The sequence below is a fragment of the Eumetopias jubatus genome, unplaced genomic scaffold, assembly GCF_037043125.1.
Source record: "Eumetopias jubatus isolate StellerSeaLion01/CBP00866 unplaced genomic scaffold, mEumJub1_p1.0 scaffold_14, whole genome shotgun sequence".
NCBI classification, from domain to species: domain Eukaryota; kingdom Metazoa; phylum Chordata; class Mammalia; order Carnivora; family Otariidae; genus Eumetopias; species Eumetopias jubatus.
Genome location: NW_028274820.1, coordinates 12,432,518 through 12,445,887, shown reverse-complemented (window position 1 = coordinate 12,445,887; position 13,370 = coordinate 12,432,518).

Below are 13,370 nucleotides of genomic sequence, written 5' to 3'. Positions count from 1 at the left end.
GACTTGTTCTCAGTAAGAGAAAGAGAGAGAGAGAGAGATGGAAGGCAATTGCTAGGAGGAATAAGGCCATGTTTAAATGTGTTCTCTCAGAATACTTTTGCCCAATAAAGGTTATTTGTAATAAGGTGATGAAATTAAAGAATTAGGTCCCTACAGAGGAGAAGACCAGTGATAAAATTCAGGATGATGTGAAAAGACTAATGGAAACATACTCTGGTAACCGGCTGATGAAATTCCATGTGAAGAAATGTCAAATAATGAAGACAGGGTCAAAGTTCCAGAAAAGGAACTATATAAAGCTTAGCAGCATTAGGAGGGAGAGAGTTCTGAGGGACTGGAAAAATAAATTCCCAAGTCGCCAACACAGATTGAGAATAAACAGTATAAAGAGAACACTGGAAACCAGAAGGAGGGAGTCTGAATGAGTGTAAATGGAAGGAAATTACTTCAGGCCCCACTATAAGGGATTAATGAGGCTACATATAAATTATGGTTAGCATTTCTTGTCACTCTATGATTAACAGTGTGTGGAGATGGTGAGGGACAAAAAGGGGTCCTGAGGACTGTGAAGTATTCAGTTAGGTCAGAGAAAGTACAGCATCCTCCTGATAGGGCTGGATCACATTCCAGCCCTTGAGTTCCTTGTCCAGGGGAGCCTGTAAATGCTACAGTGAGTAATGCCAAATGATGACATCATCCATTGTGGAGCATTTCCGTGGTCTTTTGGAAATTTCTAGCAGGGAAGGGGAGCAGAGGACCATATAATTATAAAGCCTGAGGTGGACAGCAGAGGTGGTTGATTTAGATAATAACTGCCTGACCCTTTTAAAACTTTTGTGGTACTTTCTTTCCTGTCTCCTTGTCACCCCACCCCACCTGGGAGTTTAGCATAAAATATCTTTCTTTGTTACTGTGTTCACCCAGGCTGTGTTTACCCAACACTATTGTTAAGTTCCTTGAGGATCAGAGAGTTTATATGAGTCATCTGAATGTCCACACAGTTAAAGCTTAGGATCTTAAATGTACAAGAAAATCAGCAAAATTTGTAGGCTCATCCTTCACCAAAATATGAGTGGTTTTTCACTGACGAGGGTTTCAACAGCCTGGAAGAAGTCATTTGAGGTTTTGGATGTGCTGAATCTACGTTTTTTAGACACTAAAAATGTACAAGGTCAGTCTATTTTAGGTACCACTCAAGATGTAGTCATTATTATGAGACATGTGTTTAAAAAGATATTTTCTAACATTTCTTTTTGAATATCTATTTCAGAGGTGTGTGTCATTGTGGCTAACCAGTATTAGTATGACTGACTATTACTGTTATTCTGTGTACGTGTGTCCTTATATGACTGCGGAGAGGAGTCTGCAGACTACCTAATTAATGCATTTGAAAAGTAATTTCTCCAAAGACAAGAAAGAACTTGTTCAAAATTACAAAGAAATAATCTAATATGAATACCAGCATTCCTTATTGAAGCTCACCTAAAGAGTGCCTATAAAAGACTATGTGCTAGAGAGTGACCATTTATTACACTATCTCCAAGTGGTCTTTTTGGGCCTTTCCACTATCCTGTTCAATCCTCAAAATAATCTTAATTTATTTTCCTCAGGCAACAGAGGAGGAAACAGGCTCAAAGATGTCAAGTTCTGTAGAATAACACTATGAGTTAGGTGAAGATCTGGTATTCAAAGTCAGATTTTTAAATCCCAAACTACATCCTCTTTTTACTAAGCAATACTAATTCTTCTTGTAAGGATTTAGTAAATACTCAAGGAATTGAATCCAACAACCCAAATATAAATCAATATGTGAAAAGTCCTGACCAAAATGCAACCAAATGCAAATTTGCTTTGTCTCTTTTTGTTCCTTTAAAGTGTATATGTGGGTATGGGATTGTTTTTCCCACCTCCAAGAAAATTCCAGTCAACCTTAGATCACAGACAGACCTAAAATCACTTTAAATTACAAAGCAGTCATTTGAGAAATTAGTGCGTCCAAGTTAATATAACAATTACAATTTCAATTTTCATTCCAAGATTAGAGTCCTCCTTTCCTTTCCTACCCTGTTAAGCCTATAGTAGACAGCCACCACCCTCTGGGAAGGGGTATGCTTAGATTTTTCTCTGTTCTCCCCAAGTTTTTGTTGGGCAAGTGACTGGTAAGTAAACCGGCCCCTCCCCACTCAGATTGCTGGTCCTTTACACGCGATTTCTCCTCTGATGAATCTTCTTCCTTCCAAGTATGCTCTCAGGTAGGCCTTAAAGTGCTCTGTGACTTCCCTTTTCTATCTGGTCCATGAGAAAAACACATATCCTTTGCCCTGCCATGGATGTGAGATTAATTACTTCCCCAAGTCAGTCCTCTATTCTCTCTTTGTCCTGCCATGGACTACTTTAAACCTTCTCAGGCATGAATAAGGCTGCAGTCCTGTATTCCACAAACATGCTTCAAGCTCTCCATGTGGCTCTATACCTGAGGCAAGGTAGGTAGTAACAACTCACCCCCAGGCCTACTCCCCAACAACTCTTCTGAAGATTGGAAGTGCCTCACACACATAGCCATTCCCTTGAAAGAAAACACTCACAGCTCCTTATGCTTTTCTGGCTTTAGTCTGATGGAAGTTTTGTGGGGTTGGTTCTCTACCTTTCCTTTGTGAATTCTGCATTTTGGTGCAGCCATTCATTTTGAGATTCAAAATTGCATTTTGACACTTCAGTAGTAATTTTAGTTTTAACATCCTGTTCTGCAAAGGATGTTTATATTTTATTCTGGAATGGACTACATTAATAGGAAAGTGCTCTTGACCTGTTGACATCAAAGTAGAATTTAACTTAAAAGAAGTTACTAATTATTTTTATGGAATCGTTAGCTCTAAGAATTGAGGGAGAAATCAGTGTGTCGACTAATTTGAAAGGAACTTTGAATTCACATTTCATTTGGTCATGAAAGTCTACAAAATAACTCCCTGACTCATGTCCAGAATTTGCAGATACAAATGGGTGATTTGGTTGAATTGAAAAACTATACCACTGTGTTTTTGGAAGTTATGGCAATCTGCTACAGAGAAGAGTCCTAAACTTTTATATATTCTAAACATATGCCATTTATTGGTATGACAAGGTAGGCTTGAAGGAAGGAAAGAAATACAATTTCTAAAAGAAGGTACAGAATTTTTTTCTTACTTTAAAAGCAAATTGCAAAAAAAAAAAGAAAAAGAAAAAGAAAAGAAAAGTAAATTGCAAGAACATTTCTAATAGTTAAAATAGGGAAATAAGTGCACTATCCTTCTTTTGTCTGCTTAATTCTAACGACTTGAAAGTTTGGGCATTTTTTGGTGAAAAGTATTCCGTGGTAAAATACAGCATTTTCTTTTTTAATGTGGAATAAAGCAAACCTCAATTTCTACTAATAAAAATCTTGTCTGTTGTTATAGGGAGAAAAAAAGAAACCTGTCTGATTACTGTATGCACATGGGGCTAATCTGAAAGAACTTGAAATATTCTTATTCCTCATAGAGACCCAGAGATCAGATGTCTATGTCTAGGTCAATGAAGACCCACCAACTGATTTTGGGGCTCTGAACAGTGCCATAGGCCCCCAACCCAATCAGCTCAAGCACAGTAAACCAAAATAATCATGAATTTGTTATTAAGACACTTGGAGAAAAGAGACAAAGTTAATTTTGGGAAGAATAGCATATATAATATTTCCTCTTTCCCAGAATGCTAAGAGTTCTCTAAAGTTTATAGGGGAAACTACCTGGAGAACTCTAGTTAGCTTTAAGTAAAAATAATTCCAATCTTACTTGTTTTATATTTTGATTTCAAGTAACATAAAAAAAAAAAAAAGAGTTCCACTCCTTTAAAAAAATCCCTACCAAAAATCACTTCTCTAGGTGCTAGGAATATAAAATTTTCTATATGTCTACTTGGGATCAAACCCATAGTTGATCCTGAGATCTCAACATAAGTATTATATATTGTCTCTAACTGGAAAGACCAACTGAGCTGAACATGGGAACCAACTTCACAGATAAGACATCACAGGATGTGCTGTGACTCCCTTCCAACCTGATGTGCTATGGAGTTTCAAGGGTCAAGTTATTTCAATAGAGGGAGTGATCCACTTGACTCCTCCGATATGACCCAATGAAGGGACTTTTTTTCTGCTTCAGATGCTAGAAAAAGAGGCAAAAAAATAATAGTATCCTTTTGGTTTGAGATTTTGGCTTAGGAATCCTTTTGGTCTGAGCACCTCTGATGGAGCTGATGCAGTTGAAAATTTCCCACTTAGAAAGGTCTCCAAACACCTCTGGAACTCTTTTAAGGGATAGGGGACACTCTGTGCCATCAATATTTCTCCTGCTCTAGGAGCCAATGTAAAGATGAGAAAAGGATGTCCCTGACTTTCATATATGGGTAAATTGCATGGGGAAATGCTGGAAGTCTCTTGGTGTCCCTTTCAAACTTCTGATATACTCAGGCAAACAAGATCTGACATGCATCAGGGTGGCAAGTAGAGGCATAGATTGTGTCTACAGGACTACATTTTGTTTGTTTGATAATACAAGACAGGGAACATTGGCAGAGTTGTAGAGCAAAGCAAAGATCAGCCCAGCACTGACTGATGTGGATATCAAAATTAAATTCAGAATGGAGGTCAAATTCAGAAACTGTAAGAAGTCAGAGGAGCAGGAAGACCTTACTGAATTTGAAGAGACAGTAACTTAGTGGCATGTAACCACTTGAAAGGGTAAAATGCTTGACTTCCTAGCAGTGCTAGGGACTATATTAAAAATACCACTCAGTGTCCAATGAAATCAGGAATTATCAAAATTATGAGACAAAGAAGAAAGACATTATGAAGTTAAAACTGGCAAGACTTAACACTTGATTGCTTTGGTAATGGTGGGGGCGCAGAATGAATGAAAATGGATGGTAACCTGAATGTTGGTGGAGTGATTAATTTGAGTGAGGAATTGCAGGATCTTGGCTATTTGGGAGAGGAATGTAATTTGGGATATGATAAATGACAGGAAGTATAGAGATGGAAATTAAATCCCAGAAATCAGAAGAAAGGGTAAATTTGAGAGTCCCAGTGTAAAGGTGAGACCTGAAGCCATTGATTTGGGTCACTGATAGAGTATAAACAAAAGAGATTATAGGAAAGGACCTTGGAATTGGGTGGATGAAGCAAACAAGAGAAGGAAATTGAGAAGAGGCCAAGAGGAAAGCAAACTCCTTATTTTTTATAGCATGACAAAATACAACATAGTCCCTTTGTGTTATATTAGCTATAAAATACAATTAAATATAAAGCAAAATAGAAAATACAATTAAACTTTTACATAACCAAATAATGTCATAGTTTCTGAATTTTTTTTTTTAAATAGGGAAAAAGAGGTGGGGGTTAGGCTGGGGCAGAGGGAGAGGGAGAGAGAGAATCTTAAGCAGGCTCTATACCCAGCACAGAGCCTGACATAGGGCTTGATCTTACCACCCTGAGATCATGACCTGAGCTAAAATTGAGAGTTGGACCCTTAACTGACTGAGCCACCCAGGGGCCCCAACTTTTCGAAAATTTTGACTGAGTTTATAAGTATAATTCAAAGAAGCTGGTTTTCTGGGCAGATAGAGTTGACAGATTTTTATTCTTTCCAGATAGGTAGATAGATATAGATGTAATCCAGTTGCCAACTCAGTTTTGTGTATCATGTTTCCATATTCTTTCATTAAAAGTTCTTGTTATAGGGTGACTAACAATCAGTGTGCTCAGAACTGTCCTAGTTTTAGCAATGAAATACTCACATCCTGAGAAATCCCTTAGTTCTGGGCAAACCAAGATGTTTGGTAACCTTAGTTCTGGATCCTAAAAGTATCTACAAGAAACCTGGAAGCAAAGGGAAACAGACTACTATTAGCACTTAGTTCCTATATATAAGCTTTTCTGATTTTTAAAGCATGCTTATTGTAGGAAACTTGCTAAATAAATGATGAAACATACAAAAAAAACCATAAAGTCACTCATAAGCATGCTATTTAGACATGTTTCTTAATTCTTTGATGACTTTTCCATATGCATCTTTTCTGACTATATTTTATATTGTTCTCTTTATTTTTATTATAACACAAGCAATTGTTTTTGATGTTAACATTTCTTTGTAAATATAGTAGTTGATGACTGCATGATATTCCACTGGAATTGGGGGGGGTAGTCCTCTTAATTGACCATTGAAAATATAGCCTATTGATATTTTTTCAAAATGACTATACTGCAATGAACATCTTCATTGCTTAAATTTTTACGTGTCCTTTTTATTCTTTCTGAAGATTTACTTTCAAAACAGAAATTACTAAATGAAAAAGACTAATGAATATCCATACAACTGGAAGATTATTCTCTTTGAAAGACCTATTCTCTGAGTAATCTGGCCAACCAAAAAATAACTGTAGGAATATTGACACACTGGGTTTTCCTAACAAAGTGAAGCTCAAAGTCAATGTAATCCCACATGCATTCTGAAAATATAACCAGCACATTAGTTTTTCACCTTTATCATGAGTAAAATCCTAAAAACTATCAAACAACTGAAGAAAGCACAAAAAAGCAACTTGGGAGAAACAGAGACTATGCAGGGAAAGAAAAATAAGTTTATATTAGTATATATACATATACACACACATAAAAATATACACATATACATTATACATATAGTCAATTCTCATTATTCATGGCTGTTATATTCTAGAAAGTCACTATAAGACTGAATTAAAGAATACTGAACCATTGCTCCTAGGAGGAACTATAAGGTTAGGTTCCTGTGAGCTCCTGGTAACATTTTCATCAACTATCCAATATATAACCAAGAAAGAATACAAAAATGTGGAAAATATAGCATCAAGTACACTGTAAGTAGGACACTTGTTTACAATATGAGAGCTGAAACAAAAAGGCAGAGCATCACCTTGCATGACCTCAGCTGGGAATGTATGCATCACTTGACTCATATTTTTCACAGTTCTACATGTCTATGAATGCTCATGGAAGTGCCAACTACAAAATCTGTGAGTTTGGGAATGAGGAGTATATGTGCGTATATTCACAGAACAAAAGATAGCTCTTGGAAATTAAAAATATTACAGATAGCAGAAATGGAAAACTCAATAGCAGCTTAGAAAATAAGGCTAAGGAACTCATTCAGGAAAAACAAAGAAAGAAAAAGACAGAAGCCAGAAAAGAAGGTTTAAGAAAGTAAAGGGCAAAACCCAGAAGGCCCAACATCTGAATAATTTTTCTCTGCTAAAGGAGACAAACCACAAAAAGAATTGAAGAAAATAATAATTTTTTTTTCAAAATTGAATGACATGAGTTTTCAGCTTGAAAAACCTACAGAGTTTCTAACACAATAGATGAAAATTCCAAGAAACATCACTATGAGATTTCAGAATGCTAGAAGCAAAGAAGCAATTTTAGAAGTCTCCAAGAGAAAAAATTTATATATATATATATATATATGATCATATATATATATATATGATCAAGAATCAAAATGGAGGGTGCCTGGGTGGCTCAGTTGGTTAAGCGACTGCCTTCGGCTCAGGTCATGATCCTGGAGTCCCGGGATCGAGTCCCGCATCGGGCTCCCCGCTCAGCGGGGGGTCTGCTTCTCCCTCTGACCCTCCCCCCTCTCATGTGCTCTCGCTTTCTCGCTGTCTCAAATAAACAAACAAAATCTTAAAAAAAAAAAAAAAAAAGAAAAAAAAAAGAATCAAAATGGAATCTGACTTTTGTAAGTCAGATTGAAAGCAGGAAAGCAATGGAGTAATTCCTTTAAAATTTTGAAGGCAAAATAATTTCCCGCTAGGGCTCTATACCTAGCTAATTTATCAATCAACTGTAAGGGTAAAAATGAAGACATTTTTAAACATGCATCGTCTCAAACATTTTTGCCTCCCCTATACCCCTTTTCAGGAAGCCAATGGCAGATGTAATCTGGAAAGAGGAAGACACAGGATTCAGAAAACAGGAGAGTCAACACAGAAGAGTAGCAGTGAGATCTTCAGGATGAAGAAGAAGGGAAATTCCAGGATGACAATAGTGTCCCAGGAACTGAGGGAAATCAGTCCAAATTGGAACATTATGACTCAAAAGACAAGTATGTCAAGGGCTGTTATCATCATGATTTCTTCTCTAACATTATATTTTTAATTTGACAGAATGGCTAAAGGAATTGCTCCTTCAAAACAAAGAAGCAGGGGTGCCTGGGTGGCTCAGTCAGTTAAGTGTCTGTCTTTGGCTTGGGTCATGATCTCAGGATCATGGGATTGAACCCCACGTTCGGGCTCTCTGCTCAGCACGTAGTCTGCTTCTCCCTCTCACTCTCCCTCTGTGCTCTCTCTTTCTCTCATAAAAAATAAAATCTTAAAAAACAAAAAAACCAAGGAAGTATGTCATTACAAAGGGAGTCATAAGGGAGAATAGGGAAAACAAATAAGGAGAAAGGCAAAGGGAATTCTAAGAATTGTGGACAAAAGGAAGTCCCAGGACAACAGGTATAAAACAGGCCTAGAAATGTCTCAAAACAAGACAAAATGGAAAGAAGGAATTGAAGGATTACTGATGTGATTTATGTTGTGAAAAACTGGCAAGTTTTTGGAACTTGTTTAAACAATTAACAATACTTATAAAGAAAACTAAGTAAGTAAAAAATAAGGCATGTATTAACTCCAGGAAAAACCAAAAGTAAGGAAGGATACAGAATCACAGTATATCATAATGCTCAGCTGTAAATAATATTTTCATAGGCATTATAGTCCTAGCACTAAATATTGGTTCAACCTCAAAATAAAGTACTATATTTTAAGTGTGTGAGAGTAGACACAAAGAGAATGCTGGTATTAGAGAGTTAAAGCCTAATCTATCAAAATAGAAAGTCAACCCATAATGTCTAAAACTGATGAATCAAAAGAGAATAGTATATAACATTATTTAAGATATTTGCAAATGTGTGTAAATATCAGAAGTAATAGGTGACAGAGTCAAATGTGGTTGCCTTGGGGCAAAAGGACTGGAGCAGTGAAAATGAGTAAGGGAAGGAACTTCAATGTTTTTCAGCAGACCTCTCAGTAGGATTTAACTTTAAACTTTATACATTTATTATTAGATTGATTAATAATTCAGTTGAAAATACTGTACCATTTCCCATGTCTTCCGAAAGAGAAATCATTTAAAATTGAGTGGTGATACCAGTAATTATGGAGGACTGGACTGGTAGTGTCATCTGGTCCAGCAATCTTGACAAAACTGATTGCTTACTCTCCAGGTACTACAGTTGCGTCTATACCAAGAGTATAACAAAGGAAACTTTCTAGAGCTGGATTCCAGCTACCCAGACCTCCCAGTATTTTGGCTAAGAATGCCTTTCACTTAACAAAGAATTATGACCAGAATTGCATTGCAATAAGTTAACCTTTCATTTAATTTAATTTCTAATGTTAGATTGGTACTAAAATCTATTTATGGGTTTTTTCCTTTTCTACTTTCTTCCAGGAACATTATCTGGCATTCTAAATTTGAGAAAAGTCTGTATAAGGAACCTCTAAATCTTGGCAGAAAATATAAGTTGTTAGAGGTCTCATGAGTAAAACCAAGCTGTGGGATGTTTCAGGATTGACCTTCAAGATCATCTTTTCCAACCCCCTCATTTTACATGTTACAATAAACTACAGCCAAAAAGAGCTAAGTTGATTTATCCAAGGCCATATAGCTATTAATGGCACAGAAAGGATGATAACACAGGTTTCCTGACTTCTAGCTACATTATACTACACCAAACCACACTATACCATACAACACAACAAAACATTGCTCTATGCTACACTGTCCTACCCTACCCTACCCTACATTATATTCCACCACATGAGTCTGTATTATACCACAATATACCACATCACACACTACACTGTACTACACTGCACCACACTGCATTCTACTGTGTACTTACTATTTTGCACTATAATATACCACAGTACAGTACACTACACTAACTACACAACACTATATTTTAAAGAAATATCTGAATGAATTTTAACCTCTGATCTGCTCGATTTAATCCACAAGAATCCCCTGAGATCTCCAATCTGCAAGTTCGGTCCAGTTCCAGTTCTTGGGATGATACTGACTCTATTCTTGTCTCACATGTCCCATAACTCCTGCGGTGGGCTTTGGGATTCAATTACCTTCCATGTAGCAGACTTCTCTACTCTTTTCCTCATTTCCTGGATTGTGTTGGATGATAATCCAGGGTTACTCTTCCAGGGCTGATGTGTGGTCTTCTCTTGTGTTATCTATCTACCTGTGCGGTGCCCCATTTTGAAGACCGGGTTCCATAAGTTATAAAATAAGTAAGTAATGGGGATAAAAAATACAGCATAGGGAAGACAGTCAATAGTATTGTAATAACTTTGTATGTGACAGATGGTAACTACACTCATGTGGTATTTCATAATACATATAATTGCTGAATCACTGTGTTGTACACCTGAAACTAATAAAATATTGTATGTCAACAATACTTCAATTAAAAATATATTTTTTAAATGCCTAGGTTTTATAAATGACTCCCTGTGCTCAAGTCCCTTCCCTGTGCTGCAGTTTATACGGTTCGGTTTAGCTTTTAGTGCCCTTTCTAACAACTGAGCAGCTCCCCAGCTCCCTCTTTGGACTAAGAAGAAGACCACACCCTTGCTATCATCTTTCCCTCTCCCCTGCCCCAAGGATTGAAGTTATGCAGTAGGAACTTGAGCCTAGAACAGCATCCTTATCCTCCGTAGCAGCAGCAGCGGTGGAAAGGTGACATCATCATCAGGGAAGAGCTAGACTTTTGAGAGGGAATTTACATTTGGCTAAAATCTTGGTCCTTGACGTCAGTTCTGGATTTATCACTTACCACCTGGTGACCTGAATATTAGTTTCCCCAGATAGGAAATGGGAGATAATTAATGACATTGATTCCATAGAATTATCTTGAGAATTAAATATAGTTATGCATAGCAGGCTCTTTACATGGTACCTAACACACTGTTAGTGCCAAATAGATGTTAGATATTAGTTTTTCAGGTCATCCTTAACAAATAAAAGCTCTGATAATGTTATCTGAAACTGAGTTTCAGAAATATTAAGTAACTTGTCTATGATCATACAGTTACAAGAGTGGGGGAGTGAGACCAGGAGCCCATGTTCTAACTCCTTCCACATCCTGCCCTTTTGATAATCAAGCCCCCGGCCAGTCTGAATTTCTGAGCAATGCTCTGCCCACCTGTTGGGCGGCTCCAGCTTGGATCCCCCCTGGTGCCAGGCGTCTGCCGGAATCGTGACGGGAATATGTTGATCCCTGTTGGACCTGTGCCTAGCCCACCCAGCAGTAACTTCCCCGCCAGCCTCTGCAGCAAGGACAGCTCTCTCAGCTCCCGTTCCAACCTACGGAGCAGGGCTGGTGCCAACTCTACTCCTGCCTCAGGCCTGTCTGGCTGCAGGTAGGCTGTTCTGAGTCACTGGAGAATCCTGAGTTCTGACTAATCCTTTGTCTAATGTCTTTTGCAGGGTCAACATGAGAGCCAGCAATGGAAGGGAAGCAGGGAAGAAAAGAAAGAGGAAAAGGAAGAAAGTTTGTGTTCCCTATCACCCCATGAAGTCAACAGGAAATGGCTCAGTGTGGATCCACCATCTTACTGCCCTGAGTAAAAGGCAAGGATGATCTCTTCCTGAGTGACTGAAGAGTTAATCACAACCGGGGGCAAGAGTTTATCACCCATAGTTCCATGTTTGAATTTTGGAGAGTTCCCTTTGTTTCATCTCAGCACATTCACTTCAGTGCCTGTGTCTATTTTAATAGCCTGGAATGCAATTCCCTTCGCCCATTATTCTCTTTCACTATGGGTTTTTCCGACCCTCAGGGTAGATTTACGCTTCTAGCTGAATGATTACTCAGTGAATCTTCACTAAGGGATGTTCTGTTCCAAGAATGACACATCTCTTTGGGGATGACTCTCTACCTAACAGGGGTGGGTGGAAGGTCAGGGGAAGCCCCTACCCAAGAGAAAATAGTTTCTTTGTGTGCTTGAAGAAAAACAGTCAAATGATGAACAGCCTGATTTGGGGGCTGTGAGTGGGTGAGCCACTCCAGTGAAGTCGTCCTCAACACTCCCTCATGAGAAGAGATTATGAATTTAATGAGAAGAATTCTGACAAGCCTTAAAGCCAAAGGCAATTAGCAAAGGCTGAATTACTTGAATTCCTTGCAGTTATGAAATCACCCCATCCTAATGAAATTATAAATGCATATATGTTTACAATATATTTCATCTATAGATCTATATCACACCTAAGACTACACCATATCTTTCACTAGCTTTTATGAGTATTTCCTACTGTGTTTTCAGTGGCCCTCTAGTCCTTGGAAATGCTACATGAAAGATAAACGCCATGGTCAAATTGGATTGGAAATGCCACATGTTAGAGCCACCCCCCCCATTACCATGCACAGAAGACATTAACATTTTACACGTTCTGAGAAATCCTGCAGTAAGGACTTCATTTAATTTTATTGACTCCAGCATTCCAAATATGTTTGAACATGAACTCCTTTTCTCCATCCTAACACCTACTACCTTCCCAAGGAACCAATGCACCATACAATATACACTTGAAGAAATGCTGATATATTGTGATATGACAGTTAAGTCACGGAGCAGGCCAAAACCCTCACCTTTTGATGATGCCAATGCTTAAAATATATTTGACAGTCATATCTCACTCTACTCATGTTGCTTTAAGATACTATGAAGTATCTTCACATGACTGAAAAAATTAGCTTTTGAGGTCTTTGTCAAAATTCACAGCTGAATTATTAGATCATCTTCTGGCCTGGATCCTCCAACTCTGCCCTTTCCCTGCTTTAGTCTACATCCCCACCAGACCAACCTCTCTAAATTCAATGATAAGTGGCCCCTCTCCTTGATCAAAGTCTTGGGTGGCTCCCAGGTCAAGTGTTTCCTGCACTGCCTGGTTTCAAAGATCTTCCAGATTTCCCATCCACTCAACTTACTTTCTTCCACCTGCTCACCCCCAAACACACACACCCACGACATTGCCAGTCAGTGTTCTTACTATCTCACAATTTCCTAGGTCCTTCCTGTCCTTTTTTGATTGCCTGAAATACTCAACTTTCCCCCTTGAACTGATCCATGTATCTTTAAGACCCATTTTTTTTCTTACTTTCTGAAGCATTTATTGAATATGCATATATTCACTGATGCAATTTTTCTTTGGATGCCTTCAAAATTTCTGAGCTATATCAATGGTGATTGAA